This window comes from Zea mays, chromosome 6 (assembly GCF_902167145.1).
Source record: "Zea mays cultivar B73 chromosome 6, Zm-B73-REFERENCE-NAM-5.0, whole genome shotgun sequence".
NCBI classification, from domain to species: Eukaryota; Viridiplantae; Streptophyta; class Magnoliopsida; order Poales; family Poaceae; genus Zea; species Zea mays.
This window is the reverse complement of record NC_050101.1, coordinates 97750760-97769741: the sequence shown is the minus strand read 5'-3', so window position 1 is coordinate 97769741 and position 18982 is coordinate 97750760. Positions and strand designations below refer to the sequence as shown.

The following is an 18982-nucleotide window of genomic DNA, read 5'->3' as shown; positions in this document are numbered from 1 at the left end:
ATCCAAAGTTAAAACTTGTTATGCGGCAAGACTCGATTTTAGTTGTACAAACAATATTACTGAGTACGAAGCTCTGCTTTTGGGCCTTCGGAAGTTAAAAGCAATGGGAATCAGAAGGGCCATTCTTAAAACTGATTCCCAGGTCGTTTCGGGTCATATCGACAAGAGTTGCAAGGCTAAAGACCCGAAGCTTGAAAAATATCTAGACACGGTCCGAAGGATTGAAGCTTCCTTCGAAGGATTTTCTATCAAAAATATCCCTCGAGGACAAAATGAGCATGCTGATTTGCTAGCTAAGTCAGCAGCACAGGGGCTGCCCTTACCTTCGGATGTGTTCTTCGAAACAATAAAAGCACCTTCAGTGGAACTTCTTGAAAGAGCAGTCCTCAATATATCTCCTGTTTATAGTGAATATTGGAGAACTGAGATCATCTCTTACCTTCAGGGTAACTTCCTTTCAGATGACGAAACTTATAACAGGAGGATAGAGGCAAGAGCTCGTCCATATGTCATGATAGAAGGGGAGTTGTACAAGCATGGAGTTTGTGCCCCACTACTCAAGTGTTTATCTAGAGCCGAAGGCATAGAATTGATGAAAGAAATACATGCAGGCCTGTGTGGATCTCACATTGGATCTAGGCCGCTACTTGGAAAAGTTTTCCGTCAAGGGTTTTATTGGCCGAATGCAGCTTCGGATGCAGCAGAATTAGTTCAAAAGTGCGAAGGTTGTCAAAAATGTGCAAGAGATCAAAAACAACCTTCGTCTTTAACTCAGCTGATACAACCCATCTGGCCATTGCAAAGGTGGGGCCTTGACTTGTTAGGTCCGTTACCACCGACCCAAGGAAACTTAAGATATGTTGTAGTGGCTGTCGAATATTTTTCTAAATGGATTGAGGCAAAACCTTTAGCCATAATAACTTCGGCCACCATTCAAAAGTTTTTCTGGCAGAATATTGTTTGTCATTTTGGAGTACCAAAGGCCATCACTGTAGATAATGGAACACAGTTCGACTCCGAAGCTTTCAGAGAATTCTGTGATCAAATTGGCACGAAGATCCATTTTGCATCAGTCAGGCATCCGGAGTCAAATGGACTTGTTGAAAGAGCCAATGGCATCATAATGACAGGAATAATGAAGTTAATCTTCAACCAACCCAGGGGAAAGTGGCCAGATCAATTAATCAAAGTGGTATGGAGCCACAACACAACAACATCAAGGTCAACAGGCTTTACTCCATTCAAATTATTGTTTGGTGACGAAGCAATAACTCCAGAGGAAGCTAAAACTGGATCAATAAGAGTAGTAGCTTCGACAGAATCAGATTCTGAAGCTGATCATTCTGTGGAAAAAGATGCTATAGAAGGGATCAGGCTTCAAGCTGTGGAGAACATCAATAAATATCAAGCCGAAACAATCAAATGGCGTGATAGAAAGGTTCGGTTAAAGAATATTGAGCCAGGACATTTGGTGCTTTGGAGAGTGGCTAACCCAGATACAGTGGGCAAGTTGCAGTTGAAATGGGAGGGACCTTTTTTGGTAGTATCTTCGTCAAGACCCGGTTCATACAGATTGAAGGATATGGACGGCAACGACATTCCTAGATCTTGGAATGCGGATGAGCTTCGACGATATTATGTATAACTTGATGTAATTTTTTATATTTTTTATTTTTTCTTTCATGGCACCCTTTTCCTTTCTAAAGGGGGAGAAAGGTTTTTAATGGGGCCATCACATGTAATTTCCTTTTTTAGCTCTGTAAGAGCAAAATCCCCCAAAGATGTAAATGTAAAAGCTGAGAACGCACCATCGAGTGCCGGAAAGAAACAAGGAAGAAGCTCCAAAGACGTTCCTAAGGGAATGCAGAGCTTACAGCGAAAAGTCAACGCTGATTCCGCCGAAAGTAAAAGGCGAAGAAGCTCCAAAGACGTTCCTAAGGGAATGCAGAGCTTACAGCGAAAAGTCAACGCTGATTCCGCTGAAGTAAAAGGCGAAGAAGCTCCTAAGGGAGGCTTACAGCGAAAAGTCAGCGCTGATATGTGATTGTTTCTAAGGAAATAACGGTTGTGATTATGGCTTCGGATATGTGTTTGGACATTCATTTGCACATTACATTACATCATAACATTTGCATTCATAAACATTCATCCAGGCATATGTAGGATAACCATCATCATAGCATAAGTGGTTGCTTCGGCAAAAAGGAAAAAACTGTCTTTTGTACTTCGTCATGTACGAAAAGAAGAGCTTCGGAAAAAAGGAAAAGTTGTTTTTTATGCTTCGCTGTGTACGAAAAGAAGGGAAGGTGTTTTTTCGCCTTCGGCTCAAAAAGATAATTTCGTCCACATCAAAGCATCTCTCATACATTAATGGAAGGGTAAGAGCATATTACAAGGTATGAACAGAATTCATTAAGAACAGTTTAGTCATATTTACAAAAGTTATTTCAAAAGTTTCTTGAGTTTGTCTACAGTCTACTTTTACTGATCTTCATGAGGCCTCAGCTTCGGCGTCATACTCTTTAAGCATCGGTCTCGGCTTCGTCATCCTACATGAATTGAGTTGTTGTGGGTCAAAACCAAGCTTGAAGGAAAAGGTAAGCGCAACGTATGATTTCTTACTGGTTCAAGATGACTCCGAGCTTCGTCTCCAGCCTTTAATTTTCTCGCCCGCCTTTTGTCCATATCATCTTTACAAATCTATTAGAAATGCTTCGGGCGAGGTCAGGAATATCATCTAAAATTGATGGTGATAGAGTGAAATTGGGCCTATTAACAATTTTTCCATGGTCGCAGCCAGCTTTCAGAAAAGCTGCAGCAGTGCCCCGAGAAGCTACCCAGGCACAGAAGTCACCGTGCCCGGCTATAACTTCGTCAAGCTCATCCATTTCACCCTCAATATGTTCGAAGGTCTTTGGTAAATCTTCAGCTGACGGGGTGAATTTCTCACTGCTGGCTCCGACTGAGTGGAAGATCTTTCTTAGTCGTTGGATGCATTTATTGCTAAACTCCAAGCATTTGTCTTGAAGGCTTGCCAATAATTTTTTCAAATCTGAATTTTGTTGGACTTCGGCCTCAAGTTTTGCATTAAGTTCTTGTTTTTCTTGTTCAAACTGTTCTGATTGGCAGAGAAGCTTCATATTCAACTCTGCTATTTTAACTTCGGCTTCTGCCAATAAGCCTTCAGTCGTCTGAAGCTCGAAGTCTTTCTTTTCAATGGTGGCTGATTGCTCTTTTATTTTGCTCTCTAAATTCTCAATTATAACTTCGTGTTTTTTATCTTCTAGATCCTGCTGCATTTTCAAAGCTTTACTCAACAGCATACTATGCACATAAACAATCTTCATTAGTAATATCTTCATTATTAAAAGCAATAAAAGTTAGAAAAAGGTTGTTTACCTTGAAATTAGAATAAAATAAACTACCAACGATATGTTGTCGTCGGTAGCGGCTGATATCCATTTCCAGCTTCGGAAACCCGATACTCTTTGATAGGGTACCGATAATTTTAGCTCCGGTTTGATCCCGGATACAGTTTAATTTTTCATCATCAATACCACCAAAGAGGAGTGCTCCTGGTTTATATCCGCAAGATTTGGCATATTCTTTAAGCTCTTCTATTTCGGTCTTTGACAGCTCTTGTCCAATTAAATTTTGAAACATGAAGGCTTCGTCCTCTGAAGTATCGTCGGTTATTTCTTTTCCTTTCCTAGGCGCTGCGGCCATGGTCTCTTCAACGGCAGTTGTAGCTTCTTCTACGGCCAGGTCTAGCAATATTTTGTCGATATGTTCAATTGTGGTTTCCAAGTTCAAATCTTCGGCTGAAATAGCTTCGGTAGCCGTGGCTTCCGAAGGTGCGACTTCAACATTTGTTATTTCCTCAGTCACTGGTGTCTTCTGAGCTGAAGTTCTCGGTGGTGTCTTGTCAATGACTTCCGTCACCACGATGATTCTCTGTCTCTTTGTTTTAGTTGCTTTCTTCGATTTTTCGGGCTCCTTTTCCTTTTGAAAAAACTTCGTCAGTTGAGGCCCTAATGGACTTAGCTTCAGGGGCAGGGATTCAGTCATTACCTTTAAAATCTCTTCCACCTCAGTGGCAGAAGGTGATGCGCGAGTCTCTTCTTCGTCGGAAACTTTCTGCTTCGGAGAAGATACTTTTCGCTTCTTCGGAATACTCTTCTCTTTTGGTGGCTCTTCCTCGTCTTTATTTAAAGCTTCGGATACCCTTTTCCTTTTCCGGCCCTCAACACCCTTATTCAGCTGTTCGTAGTCAGGGTATTCAAAACCCAAGGCGTCCAGCACTCGATTCAGTCTTCGCTTCGGACGGGTACCGAAGGCTGCAGTCATCAACTGATCTTCTTTTTTGGAGTAATTACCGAGTATTTCATTGCACATTATTTCAATTGTGTCCAGCCACTCTTGGCAAGGTGTTTTAAAGTGTTTCTTAAACTTGTAATAGTAAGGTAACCGTACAAGTTCCCCTTTTTTCTTCTCCCCCTTTAGCTTCGGCATTTCCCATTCTTTTAAAGTAGGAAAAACCCTGAAGGCTAGGAATTCTTGCACTAAATCTCTAGTGCCAATATGTTCTGCAATAATCTTGAATTCGCCCAGTGCAGTCCAAGTTGGACCTTCTACCGTCATTCTGCATCGGGGTCTTGTTTCTCCGAAGGTTAGTTCAAGAGGGCTCTGAACCAGCTTCTCTTTATCTTCGTCAACTTTGACGTAAAACCACTCTGATTTCCAGCCGGCCGGCCATTTGCTTCGGTAGCTGATCACGGGAAACTTCGTGGTTTTACGATAAGCAAAGTTATAGCAACCAAAATTTTCATGCAATCCGTCTTTTCTGGCTTTTGTTTGGTAATGTAGCTTATGAACTCGACAGAAGCTGTCGGCAAATGGCTCCACCGCCTGGCTTCGGAGAGCCCAGATGTAGACGCTGAGCCTGACAATCGCGTTGGGAGTCAGCTGGTGAAAATAGATGCCAAATTGTTCCAGCACACCAGAGATCATCTTATTTAAGGGAAATCTCAACCCAGCCTTTAGGAAGCTCTTGAAAATGACTATTTCATCCTTTTCTGGCTTCGGGGTAGTTTCTTCCCCCCGAAGCGAAGTAACTTCTTCTCATTTTCACTAAAATAACCCGACTTCACCATCTTGGAGAAGTCAGCCTTGGAGACAGTCGACTTTCCGAAGTCCAAGTGGCTGGGCTTACTTGGCATGACAATATGATAATCATCTTCGGAATCAGTTTCCTCAATGTCTCCTTCTTCCGCTTTGGCAGTTGCCTGTTCTGTTTCAGCAGTGGGGATTTCTTCCGTGATTACCAGTCCGGATCGTTGCATCGCTTCGGAGATGGGAACAGTCTCCGATCCTTCAGCTTCGCCTCCCTCACGCTCAACTCTAGCGGTAGAGCGCACTCTGGCCATTTAATTCTGAATTTTTTGGGAACTAAGTACTTTTTCTTCCGAAGCTTTTTTCTGACGAAGTAGGCTTCGAGCTGGAGCTTCGTTTGATTTCGCGAGTCAAGCTTCGGCTATGGTTAAAAATTTTGGCAGCAAAACAGTGCAAATAGCAATGAATGTTGTGGTAACTTCACAGCTACCCATCTGTTTATATAGTGATGCAGGTGAGAAGGTGAATCGCCAGGGTCGTTACACCAGGCGAACAGCTGCTTGCACCCGCTGCGCGGTGGACCACAGAGACCAAATAGTAACTCTGCAAGGTGGGACCGTTACACGCTCGGAAACTGAATCGTTTCTCGACAACGAGCTCAGGGAAGGTGTTTTTTCGGACCTTCGGCTTCCCGAAGCCTAAGAGACTTTTTTCACGGATCAAGCTCGTTACGAAAAACGATCTAGCACCGCGAAGGGGCTACTGTTGGGACCATGCTTCGTCGCCGAAGGTCCTGCAGGAAGAAACAGCTTCGGCTGAAGCTGTTTGTACGAGATGCCGAAGGGTGCCGTTCATGAAGCTTCGGAGTTACAAACCGACTTAAAGATAGAATGACCTTTTAGTCCATAAGAGTTTTAGTCGCTGTTGTAATCCCTTATGAGGGGCATGATTGTAATTCCTCACAAGCTGTGTCCCGTGTCTATAAATAGTGAACATTATTCCCTTACTGTTCACGAAATCTTGTAATCACTGGCACATTACGCTGGAATTATTGCTTTCTGCCAAGACGAAGGTATAAATGTATCTAAATATTATGTTTTAATATTTAGGTTCAAATAATAAAATATGTGAATGATGTTATTTATTTTCGGTATGTCTTTCTATAATGTTTCATGTTTTATATTTTACTTCGTATTGTTTCTCAAGTCTGATCACGAAGGTATGACCTTCGTGATATTTTGCTTATGGCCTTCGTCCAAAGTCCATTAAAGCCTTGGGGATATAATGCTTCAGCGGACGAAGGGCATCAATATTTAACATTTTATGTTGCCTTGTTCTTAACTCATAGCATTTGAGAACAAGTTCCCAACAGACACCGGTCTTGTTCCTTTGTAGCCTAGGGTGGCTAGCTACGGGCAGGGCAATGATGTATCTCCTGTAGCGTAGTCGGTCCGAGGCTGAGGTCGGGCGAGGCGGTGGCTTCTCCTGAGGCCGAGGCTGAGGTCGGGCGAGGATGTGACTCCTCTCGAGGCCGAGGCTGAGATCGGGCGAGACGGGGACCTTCTCCCGAGGCCGAGGCCTGGGTTCGGGCGAGGCAAAGACCTTCTCCGAGGCCGAGGCCTGGGGTCGGGTGAGGCGGAGCTCCCTGTTGTGCCTGAGGCTAAACTCGGGAGAGGCCGCGACTTATTGTTGTTAGTCTTACCCTGGTGGTTGGCACAATAGTCGTGACGGGACGAACAGTGTTGTTGTCCTGTCAGAACGATCAGTGAAAGGGCGAAGTGACTGCGATCATTTCGACCTTGCCAACTGAGGCGTGCGTGTCAGGATGAGGTGGCAGGTGATCCCGGCATTAAATGTGCATGCGATACGGTCGGTGGTAGGGCGATTCGGCCGAGGTTGCTATACGACAAAGTTTTCCCGAGCTTAGCCTCGGACGAGCCGGGGGTAAGCCTGCTGCCTGAGGGGACCCTTGGGCGAGGCGCGCATCCATTCAGGACTACTGTTCTTGCCCGAGGCTGGGCTCGGGCAAGACGAGATCGCGTCCCTTGGTAGATGAAGCTTTATCCTTGAGCCGTTCTTGCCAGCCTTTACAGTTTGTTTTAAAGATGTTTTCCAGCCATGCTTAGGAGTATTGGGGGTACCCCTAATTATGGTACCCGACAGTAGCCCCCGAGCCTCAAAGGGAGTGTAGGCACTCGCTTGGAGGTTCTGCCGGATTTTTTGCAAGGGGACTGGCCTTTTTCGGTTATATTTTGCTCCGATGGGTGTGCGTGTGCCCGAGCCTCGACCATGTAACAGACGTACCCAGGGTCATCCCTGACTCTGCATGCTCTGGGGCGGCTGTCGAACCCTTCCGAGGGGCCAGCCTTCGACCCCCTGACCAGTAAAGGGCTCGGAGCCCGAGTGCTCTGAGGCGGTTGCCGAACCCCGCAGGGCGCAACCTTCGAACCCCTGATCACTAGGAGGGCTCGGGGCTCGTTTCCTTCGCTAAGAAGGATCCTTTCGGAATATCCCCTTTCCCGATCCATGTGGCAAGAGAGAGAGAGAGAGAGGGAAAAGGAAAACAGAATATAAATTTAAACAATGTGGCACACCTTTTTTGAGGCGGTCATCATGACGGAGGCAAAACAGCGCCCGCTTCGCCTGCCAGAGGTGTCGCGTGCCCTGCCAGGGAGTTAATGTGACGGGACGGGCGACCCGCGGGGTATCTGTTGCGCGTGCGCGAGTCATTCGAGGAACGGAACACAGGTGCGTCGTCTTTATGCTGTAGGAGAGGGCTCCCCTGCCGCTTCAGGGGAGGATGCGATCCTATAGGTGGGACCAGGGTCTGGTTGGTGGTTGGACCGCTGCTTCCGCACGTCTGTTGCTGCAATTACTGCCGGTCCGCTTATGGTCATATCAATTGTCGTGCCTATTCCCGCGGCTGACTGACCCGTGACCGTCGTACTTAATTGGCGTTGTTGGGTCATGCGCGGGGCTGCCTCGAGTCGTTGCACTGGTTCTGTAGCCCCGAGAAGACGCGGTATTGGCACAAGTGACGGTGCAGTTTCTTCACACATGGTAACCGGTGCGTCGGTTACATGACATGTGGGCCTGGGCCTCCATGCTGGACCGCCGGTTGTGTGACACCCACTTTGTAAATTGCTAGGATAATGCCAGTAGAGGAACAATTTCTCCTTATGTGAGTTTGACCTTTATGTACCATCACATGTGAACACCATATTTAAAAACAAATAACTGTTAAGATATATGCTACCAAAACATGCATCATGCTGGGTTTTCATGTTGTGTGCATTTTGTGACAACATAAAAAAAATGTGACAAGAAATATATTAAAAATCCCAAAAGTGGAATTTAAGTTCTAAAGGAAATTTAGAATTTGAGAAAAGAGAAGAAATACTATACAAATGAGATAAAATAGATATATAAAATAACTAGATGTGGTTATTTAAATTTAACCTAAGTATGAACTCCCCAAATATAAACTCAAATTTTGAATTTGAATTTGAAAAGGAAAGAGAAAGAGGAAAGAAAAATAGAAATGAAAAAGGAATTGAAAAAGGGAAAATAAAAATAAGGGAAAACCTCATCTGGGCCAAAACCCATTTGTCTCGGCCCACCAAACCCCGCATGCGCCAGTCCACTACTGCCCTCATCCACTGGTCGATGGGGCCGCTCAGCAGACCAGCCAGCACTTCCTGTGTTTGCTTCACTGGCGCGTGGGCCCCTCCTATCAAGTTTATCCCCTTCCCCTGTCCGGTCCGGTGTTGAGCGAATTCCTCCGTGGATCTCTCCGGTCATTCCGCCACCGCCTTGGTTGTTGGATCGACCGAGTTTCTTGCCACCAAATTCTGTGAAATCCACTGCTCCAGTGAATAACTACCGTGTCGGCTGCCTTCCCCAGTTCCCCTCCTCTCCATTTCTCCCCTTCTGACCACCCATGGCGCTCGGCACCCAGTGTCTCTGCTCACCCTTGGCGACCGAACAGGTGAACCACCCACTCCTTTCCGCCGTCCTCTAAGGGCCATCCAGTTGCACCTACGCGTGAGCTCTCCCTTCAACACTCCAGTGCCCGAGCTCCCTCCCCTGTGGCCTCCGCTCGGTGCGCCCCTCTCTGCTCCTCTGCCGTGTCCCTGCTAGCGCCTGCCGTCAACCACCCGCCGTCCGAGCAGACACCGGGCGCCAGCAAACTACGTGGAGGCTAGCTAGAGGTGCCGGGGATCCAGCCGCACGCATCGCGTCCCTCGGCTGGCGTGATTCACCACCGGAGGGCCGGTGATTTCACGACATTGGTGGTCGTCGCCGCGGGTCCGCGCTTCAACGTGAGCCCGTGCTCTCTCACGGCCATCTGATGTAAGTACCCCTTCCAATCTTTGGTGGTGGGCCCAGCATCGTGTAGGTCACCACTGGTAGAGGGATTAGCGCCCGATGCGTCGGATTGAGATTTGCCGGTGATGCTCCGCCGTATGGGAGCGGCTGTGCCGCTGCTCTGGCGCTGGCGGCTGGAGGTGGGAGATTGTCCCTGCGCCGTCGATTCGGAGATAAGGGGTCAGGATTGGATCTCACAGGGGCTAGCTGTAAACGGTAGATCTGATATCCTACGGCTCGAAGTATACCGCGTTTCATTAAACTGTAGCCGTCAGATCTCGATCCTGTGGACTGAATCACGTACCGGTTCGGGGTGAAGATAATTTAATCTAAGCCGCCAGTTTTGATCCAACGGTCCTTATTGAACAATACCCCTTCGCCGTAGTGTTTTTGCAAAAGAGCCCTCTGTGATTTGGTGAATCAACCCGCCATCCTTACGCAATTGTTCTCTGTGTCTAGAAATACTTACCCCGAGCCCCCTGTACTTTGCAGAAAATGAGGCCCAGTCCAGAGCATAATAAAATCAGGGAAAATGATTATTAAATAGATTTTTAAAAGGAAAATAATTCCTAGAACTTCAATAATTCATAGAAAATTCATCCTAACTCCAAATTAATCCATTCCAGTTCCTAAAATTTTGTAATTTTATTCTTTATCACCTAGAGCCTCTGTTATGTCATGAAAACAGTAAGAAATTTATTTATCACTTAATCCTATTTAAAGCACATAAAATCTTTGAAAATGCATAACTTAAATTCTATAACTCCAAAAATTATGATTCTTGTTCCTAGAATTTTATTTTAAGGTGTAGATTATTACTGTGTATTTTGTTTATATGTTTGGTGTAATGTTAATTTTCCCTATATCTTGTGCTTGTTTGTATTGTGGCGAGTAGAAGAACCCGTTGCTGAGGAATCCTGGTGAGCAGCAGGTTGAAGTAGCTGAGCAGGAGCTCATTGAAGGCAAGTTGTGCCCTTGACCACTTTTTACCCAATAATGTTCTTTAATATCACTTATCCATGCATAGGTTAATTTTGATGGGACCCAATAGGTCACCCTAGATTGTTTATCTCATTACCTTGTTTACCCCTGAATCACTTGGGTAGTTTGCTATTGCTTTATATGGTTTTGGGATAATCATTTATCACCTCTATGTTCCAATTCTTGTTGTTATTCTGTTTATGTTCATGTTGTTATCATTAATGTTAATTGGAACATAGAGCTTAACTTGAGAACCACGTGCCACCACAAGGGTTTAATGGGACGCCCTTGGCTGATTAACTAGGAAAGCTAGTGGAAGACTACCTTACCCGAAAGGGGCAAGGGCAGTAGGGGAGAGGTCAGTGCGGGGAGGTCCCTGGTTGATTTTGCTGCGATGGCGGTCAGCCAGGAACCCTGTACTGGATCTTCCCATAAACTGTAGCGGGGTTTCGGAAGCTAGTGGAACTTTGTAAAGGCCTCGTAGTGTTGCCCTGCCGCGCTTCCTAGGTAGAGGTGTATGGGATTCGCGACCCCTTGGCAGATGGGTAACATGACTTGTGGGTAAAGGGTACAACCTCTGCAGAGTGTAAAACTGGTATACTAGCCGAGCTCACGGTCATGAGCAGCTCAGGACTCTCTGATGTTTAAATTATGGAACTTAAATTCAATTTTGTCATTTGCATTGCATGGGTTTATTATTAATTTTGTTCTATTACTTTATTTAAGGTTTGGTATTTACTTACACTTAGTAATTGCTAATAAAATTTTGACCAACTACTTAAAAGCAATGCTCAGCTTTAACCATTCTCTTTGATAAGCCTTACACTCCATGAGCTCCCACCTTTGGTGAGTTCATGTCACATTATTCCCCACAACTTGTTGAGCGATGATCATGTGTGAGCTCACCCTTGCTGTCTCACACCCCCCCACAGGAGAAGAGCAGGTGGTTCAGGAGGAGCCACAAGGCGAGGAGTATGATCTGATCTAGGTGGCGTTTCCAGTCGACATTGGCGCCGACGATCCTTAGTTCGTTTTATGTTTACACTTTTACTTTGTAATAAGTCTTCCGCTATGTAATAAATACTCTGATGATTTATGACATTTATCTCTATACACTCTGTTATTATATGTGTTGTCTTCTTGGCGCATGTATGAGATGCACCTGGCTTGTTCCTTAAAGCCAGGTGTGACAGAAGTGGTATCAGAGGAAATATTGACTGTAGGACGAAACCTAGATAGAAATGGACAACCCTTACCTACTTATCTTATTCTGATTCATTCTACACTTACCTTACTCTGATTCTTTCTATACTTATCTTGATCCAGTCTCATCTTCTACTGTTCCACTCTGATCATTCTTACCTTTTCTACTCCAAGACAAGACGGATTTCACACCTTGGAATCCCTACCCCTATGACATTCTTAAGAGTTAGGGAAGCCTAAGACAAAATTAAAACTATTTTCTCTATTAAAAAAATGTTGGTTGATTGTGCTGATGATCAATGCCTGATTTGCTTCTTTGATTGATTGAAATAGTATAGACGGGCATCTTAGCATGTACCACCATAAGGTAATGAATTAGCTTTAGTAGGTGACACACTTAGCTAATAAATCCCCCAAAGTAACATGCTTCGTAATCACTGCCTTGTCTACAATCCTTTCTTTCGTACCCTATGTTTCTAACCCAGATGAGCTACCCCTATAGTGTTAGAAGAGAACACTATAGATGTGATCCTTGGTATGTCGTGGTTAAGAAAGGTAAAGACAGTATATACACTGTGCTAAAGGAACCATAGAACTCACCAGTTCCAAAGGAGAAAGATTTGAAGTTGGAATTGCAGTAACTACCGCCACCAAACTAGCGGCATTCTTAGTCGATGGGAAGTTTGTTGGTGACAACATCCGTGTGGTTAAGGATTTTCCGGATGTCTTTCTAGAGGAGTTACCAGGGATGCCACCAGATACGGAAGTTGAGTTGGTCATTAATCCCTTATCTAGGACTGCCCCTACTTTCAAACGGCCATACATGATGTCTGAAGAAGAGTTAAAGGGACTGAAGAAGCAGTTAACGGAGTTACAAGAGGCTGGGTACATTCGTTCGGATTCTTCACCTTGGGGAGCACCGGTCTTGTTTGTACAGAAGAAGGATGGATCGCAGCGGATGTGTGTGGATTATAGATCTCTTAATGATGTTACGGTGAAGAACAAGTATCTGTTGCCCCGTATTGAAGATTTATTTGATCAGATGAGAGGTGCTAGAGTATTTTCGAAGATTGATCTCCGATCGGGTTACCATCAGATGAGGATTAGACCATCGGATATTCCTAAGACCGCATTCTCGACTTGTTATGGATTATATGAGTTTACCGTTATGTCGTTGGATTAACCAATGCACCAACTATTTTATGGATCTGAAGAATAAGGTGTTTATGGAGTATTTGGACAGATTCGTCGTGGTGTTCATCGATGACATTCTTATCTATTCTAAGAGTGAAAGTGATCATGAGAAACATGTGAGATTGGTGCTACAGAAGCTACGAGATAATCAACTCTACACTAAGTATAGCAAATGCGAGTTTTGGATTGGTGAGGTGCCATTCCTTGGACATATCATTTCTAATGGAGGAATATCAGTGGATCCTGCTAAAGTCAAGGAGATAGTGGTGTGGAGCATACCCACTACAAGATTCAGAGTTTCTCGGGACTTGTAGGATATTATTGGAGATTTATTGAAGGATTTTCTAAGATTGCTAAGCCTATGACCTCACTTCTGGAGAAGGGAATAGAGTTTAAGTGAGATGAGAAGTACCAAGATAGCTTTGATCGATTAAAGAAGAGATTGATGTCACCACCAGTGTTGGTTATGCCAGATCTACAGAAAGGATTTGACATTTATTGTGATGCATGTGGCCAAGGACTTGGATGTGTGCTTATGCAAGATGGTCATGTGATCGCCTACGCGTCTCGTCAATTGCGGAAACATGAGTTAAACTACCCCACTCATGACTCAGAACTGACAACCGTAGTGCATGCGCTTAAGATTTGGAGACATTATATCATGAGAAGTGCCAAGTATACACGGATCATAAGACTTTGAAGAACATATTCATACAGCAGGATCTCAACCTTAGGCAACACCGTTGGTTGGAGCTTATTAAGGATTATGATTTGGAGATTCACTATTACCCGGGCAAGGCAAATTTGGTTGCAGATGCCTTGAGTCGCAAGGAGCATGTTCATTCAGCTATTGTTGCCCAGCTACCTGATGAGATTGTTGAGGACTTCAGGAGACTTAACCTGGGGATAGTTGCTCATACTGAAGGAGTTACTATTGATGTGGAACCTACTTTGGAGCAAGAGATCCGCAAAGGACAAATTGGTGATGCTAAATAAAAGAGATTAAGGATCTGATTACTGAAGGTCGAGTTCCGGAATTTACGGAAGATGAGCAAGGCACTGTATGGTTCAAGGACAGAATGTGTGTTCCTGATATTAAAAGCCTTCGAGAGACTATTTTAAAGGGGGCCCATGATTCGGATTATTCTATTCATCCTGGTAGTACTAAGATGTATCAGGATTTGAAGTGGAAGTATTGGTGGTATGGATTGAAAAGAGATGTGGCTGCACATGTGGCTATGTGCGATGTATGTCAAAGAGTTAGGGTCAAACACCAAAGGCCAGCAGGACTATTGCACCCACTAAAGATACCCGAGTGGAAGTGTGAAGAGATTGGTATGGATTTCATTACTGGATTGCCTCACACCCAGAAAGGATATGATGCTATATGGGTGATTGTGGATAGATTGACTAAAGTGGCCCACTTTATTCCTGTAAAGACTACCTATAAAGGCTCTCAGCTGGCAGAGTATATATGGCTCGGATTGTGTCTCTACACGGTGTACCGAAGAAGATCATTTCGGATAGAGGATCACAGTTTACCTTCAGATTTTGGAAGGGTTTTCATGAGAATATGGATACGAAGTTGAATTTTAGTACGGCTTATCACCCTCAGACTGATGGACAGACTGAAAGGACTAATCAAGTATTGGAAGATATGTTGAGAGCATGTGCCCTTCAGCATGGAGGAAGTTGGGATAAGAGTCTACCTTATGCTGAGTTCTCATATAATAATGGTTACCAGGCCAGTCTGAAGATGTCACCTTTTGAAGCTTTATATGGGAGGAAGTGCAGAACTCCTTTGTATTGGGATCAGACTGGTGAGAGACAATTCTTTGGACCTGAACTTATTCAAGAGGTAGAAGAATAAGTCTGTATAATTCGGGAGAAATTGAGGGTGGCTCAAACTAGGTAAAAGAGTTATGCTGATAATAGAAGGAGGCCACTGGAATTTGAAGAAGGAGATTATGTGTACCTCAAGGTGTCACCACTTCGTGGAATGAGGAGATTCAAAGTTAAGGGCAAATTGTCCCCACGCTATATTGGACCATTCTTGATCTTTAGGCGAGTTGGGGAGATGGCATACCAACTTGAGTTACCGGATAGTCTATCAGATGTGCATAATGTGTTCCACGTATCTCAACTGAAGAAGTGTCTCCGTGTTCCCGAGGAACAGTTACCAATGGAAGAGCTCAGTGTTCAAGGTGATTTGACTTACACGGAGTACCCGAACAAGATTTTGGATACTTTGACTCGAGTTACAAGAAATGAGGTGATAAAGATGTGTAAAGTACAATGGAGTCACCACGGTGAAGATGAAGCAACTTGGGAAAGAGAAGAAGAGCTTCGTATAAATTTTCCCCATCTTTTTCCTAGTTCTTCTTAAATCTCGAGGACGAGATTATTTTTAAGGGGGGTAGGATTTGTGACACCCACTTTGTAAATTGCTAGGATAATGCCAGTAGAGGAACAATTTCTCCTTATGTGAGTTTGACCTTTATGTACCATCACATGTGAACACCATATTTAAAAACAAATAACTGTTAAGATATATGCTACCAAAACATGCATCATGCTGGGTTTTCATGTTGTGTGCATTTTGTGACAACATAAAAAAAATGTGACAAGAAATATATTAAAAATCCCAAAAGTGGAATTTAAGTTCTAAAGGAAATTTAGAATTTGAGAAAAGAGAAGAAATACTATACAAATGAGATAAAATAGATATATAAAATAACTAGATGTGGTTATTTAAATTTAACCTAAGTATGAACTCCCCAAATATAAACTCAAATTTTGAATTTGAATTTGAAAAGGAAAGAGAAAGAGGAAAGAAAAATAGAAATGAAAAAGGAATTGAAAAAGGGAAAATAAAAATAAGGGAAAACCTCATCTGGGCCAAAACCCATTTGTCTCGGCCCACCAAACCCCGCATGCGCCAGTCCACTACTGCCCTCATCCACTGGTCGATGGGGCCGCTCAGCAGACCAGCCAGCACTTCCTGTGTTTGCTTCACTGGCGCGTGGGCCCCTCCTATCAAGTTTATCCCCTTCCCCTGTCCGGTCCGGTGTTGAGCGAATTCCTCCGTGGATCTCTCCGGTCATTCCGCCACCGCCTTGGTTGTTGGATCGACCGAGTTTCTTGCCACCAAATTCTGTGAAATCCACTGCTCCAGTGAATAACTACCGTGTCGGCTGCCTTCCCCAGTTCCCCTCCTCTCCATTTCTCCCCTTCTGACCACCCATGGCGCTCGGCACCCAGTGTCTCTGCTCACCCTTGGCGACCGAACAGGTGAACCACCCACTCCTTTCCGCCGTCCTCTAAGGGCCATCCAGTTGCACCTACGCGTGAGCTCTCCCTTCAACACTCCAGTGCCCGAGCTCCCTCCCCTGTGGCCTCCGCTCGGTGCGCCCCTCTCTGCTCCTCTGCCGTGTCCCTGCTAGCGCCTGCCGTCAACCACCCGCCGTCCGAGCAGACACCGGGCGCCAGCAAACTACGTGGAGGCTAGCTAGAGGTGCCGGGGATCCAGCCGCACGCATCGCGTCCCTCGGCTGGCGTGATTCACCACCGGAGGGCCGGTGATTTCACGACATTGGTGGTCGTCGCCGCGGGTCCGCGCTTCAACGTGAGCCCGTGCTCTCTCACGGCCATCTGATGTAAGTACCCCTTCCAATCTTTGGTGGTGGGCCCAGCATCGTGTAGGTCACCACTGGTAGAGGGATTAGCGCCCGATGCGTCGGATTGAGATTTGCCGGTGATGCTCCGCCGTATGGGAGCGGCTGTGCCGCTGCTCTGGCGCTGGCGGCTGGAGGTGGGAGATTGTCCCTGCGCCGTCGATTCGGAGATAAGGGGTCAGGATTGGATCTCACAGGGGCTAGCTGTAAACGGTAGATCTGATATCCTACGGCTCGAAGTATACCGCGTTTCATTAAACTGTAGCCGTCAGATCTCGATCCTGTGGACTGAATCACGTACCGGTTCGGGGTGAAGATAATTTAATCTAAGCCGCCAGTTTTGATCCAACGGTCCTTATTGAACAATACCCCTTCGCCGTAGTGTTTTTGCAAAAGAGCCCTCTGTGATTTGGTGAATCAACCCGCCATCCTTACGCAATTGTTCTCTGTGTCTAGAAATACTTACCCCGAGCCCCCTGTACTTTGCAGAAAATGAGGCCCAGTCCAGAGCATAATAAAATCAGGGAAAATGATTATTAAATAGATTTTTAATAGGAAAATAATTCCTAGAACTTCAATAATTCATAGAAAATTCATCCTAACTCCAAATTAATCCATTCCAGTTCCTAAAATTTTGTAATTTTATTCTTTATCACCTAGAGCCTCTGTTATGTCATGAAAACAGTAAGAAATTTATTTATCACTTAATCCTATTTAAAGCACATAAAATCTTTGAAAATGCATAACTTAAATTCTATAACTCCAAAAATTATGATTCTTGTTCCTAGAATTTTATTTTAAGGTGTAGATTATTACTGTGTATTTTGTTTATATGTTTGGTGTAATGTTAATTTTCCCTATATCTTGTGCTTGTTTGTATTGTGGCGAGTAGAAGAACCCGTTGCTGAGGAATCCTGGTGAGCAGCAGGTTGAAGTAGCTGAGCAGGAGCTCATTGAAGGCAAGTTGTGCCCTTGACCACTTTTTACCCAATAATGTTCTTTAATATCACTTATCCATGCATAGGTTAATTTTGATGGGACCCAATAGGTCACCCTAGATTGTTTATCTCATTACCTTGTTTACCCCTGAATCACTTGGGTAGTTTGCTATTGCTTTATATGGTTTTGGGATAATCATTTATCACCTCTATGTTCCAATTCTTGTTGTTATTCTGTTTATGTTTATGTTGTTATCATTAATGTTAATTGGAACATAGAGCTTAACTTGAGAACCACGTGCCACCACAAGGGTTTAATGGGACGCCCTTGGCTGATTAACTAGGAAAGCTAGTGGAAGACTACCTTACCCGAAAGGGGCAAGGGCAGTAGGGGAGAGGTCAGTGCGGGGAGGTCCCTGGTTGATTTTGCTGCGATGGCGGTCAGCCAGGAACCCTGTACTGGATCTTCCCATAAACTGTATCGGGTTTTCGGAAGCTAGTGGAACTTTGTAAAGGCCTCGTAGTGTTGCCCTGCCGCGCTTCCTAGGTAGAGGTGTATGGGATTCGCGACCCCTTGGCAGATGGGTAACATGACTTGTGGGTAAAGGGTACAACCTCTGCAGAGTGTAAAACTGGTATACTAGCCGAGCTCACGGTCATGAGCAGCTCAGGACTCTCTGATGTTTAAATTATGGAACTTAAATTCAATTTTGTCATTTGCATTGCATGGGTTTATTATTAATTTTGTTCTATTACTTTATTTAAGGTTTGGTATTTACTTACACTTAGTAATTGCTAATAAAATTTTGACCAACTACTTAAAAGCAATGCTCAGCTTTAACCATTCTCTTTGATAAGCCTTACACTCCATGAGCTCCCACCTTTGGTGAGTTCATGTCACATTATTCCCCACAACTTGTTGAGCGATGATCATGTGTGAGCTCACCCTTGCTGTCTCACACCCCCCCACAGGAGAAGAGCAGGTGGTTCAGGAGGAGCCACAAGGCGAGGAGTATGATCTGATCTAGGTGGCGTTTCCAGTCGACATTGGCGCCGACGATCCTTAGTTCGTTTTATGTTTACACTTTTACTTTGTAATAAGTCTTCCGCTATGTAATAAATACTCTGATGATTTATGACATTTATCTCTATACACTCTGTTATTATATGTGTTGTCTTCTTGGCGCATGTATGAGATGCACCTGGCTTGTTCCTTAAAGCCGGGTGTGACAGGTTGCAGCGAAGCTGAAAGGTTGCACAACCATGGTGCGATTGCATGCTTCTTGCGTGGCGGTCCGCCTCTTCGACTGCTGGTTTCAGCAAGGATGAGAGAGTGCCTAACCGCAGGGCGGTTTCATGCTTCTTGCGTGGCGGTCCGCCTCTTCGACCGCTGGTTTCGGTGAGGATGAGAGAGATCCTAACCGCGGGGCGGTTGCATGCTCCGTGTGTGGCGGTTTGCCATCTTCGCGTTTCGGCTCAGTTTGTATGACATGTGGGATCTAGCCCCCGTGT

The 18982-nt window shown here is 44.8% G+C and overlaps 1 long non-coding RNA gene across 1 annotated transcript; it reads left to right on the top strand.

Moving 5' to 3' along the window:
* Positions 1–8262: 8262 nt before the first annotated feature.
* On the top strand, positions 8263–18703 carry LOC118472208 (uncharacterized). The gene is made up of 3 exons (XR_004850215.1): positions 8263–9465; positions 10376–16514; positions 17425–18703. It is a non-coding gene; the product is annotated as an uncharacterized lncRNA (long non-coding RNA).
* Positions 18704–18982: the final 279 nt, after the last annotated feature.